Raw genomic sequence first — 658 nt, 5'->3', positions numbered from 1 at the left:
TCATATGATTTCTTCATGGGAACAAAAAAATAACTGTGTGCTACCTGAGGATGTGAAGAATTTTTACCTGATGACCAAGGGCTTCCACATGACATGGAGTGTGACGCTGGATGAGACACCATTCCATTGGGCAGCATGGCAATTAACAGCATAGCAAAACTGACTCAACTCAACCAGTCTTCCGTGTATTCACTCCCAAATGCACCAACTCTGGCAGACCTGGAGGATGATGCAGTTGAAGCTAGTGAGAACCAGCCAGAGAAGCCTCACTTTGATTCTTGCAGTGTGATATTTGAGCTGGATCCTTGCAATGGGAATGGGAAGGTTTGCCTTGTCTACAAAAGAGGGAAACCAGCGTTAGCGCAAGATGCTGAGATCTGGTTCCTGGACCGAGCGTTATACCGGCATTTCCTCACCGATTCCTTCGCTGCTTACCATCGCCTGCTCATCAGGCACCTGGGCCTGCTGCGGTGGCAGCATGCCTTCACCAGCTACAGCATTAGCCCACAGGCCAAGCAGTGGTTCAACATGTGTAAACCCATCACCTACAACACAGACCTACCAACTGCTTCGTGAACAGGCTGGATTCCCGAAAAGTGTTCAAGAGCAAGAACAAGACCTTAATCCCCCAAAAGAAAGGGCCAGTCCAGCCTGCAGG

At 49.4% G+C, this 658-nt stretch overlaps 1 pseudogene; it reads left to right on the top strand.

Moving 5' to 3' along the window:
• The first annotated feature begins 4 nt into the window (after positions 1 to 4).
• On the top strand, positions 5 to 653 carry LOC145719588 (tubulin polyglutamylase complex subunit 2-like; annotated as a pseudogene).
• Positions 654 to 658: the final 5 nt, after the last annotated feature.

Source organism: Leptonychotes weddellii, unplaced genomic scaffold, assembly GCF_054177405.1.
Source record: "Leptonychotes weddellii isolate Sample4059 unplaced genomic scaffold, ASM5417740v2 HiC_scaffold_54462, whole genome shotgun sequence".
NCBI lineage: Eukaryota > Metazoa > Chordata > Mammalia > Carnivora > Phocidae > Leptonychotes > Leptonychotes weddellii.
The sequence above is the reverse complement of the archived record's forward strand: the minus strand, read 5'-3'. Positions and strand labels throughout refer to the sequence as shown.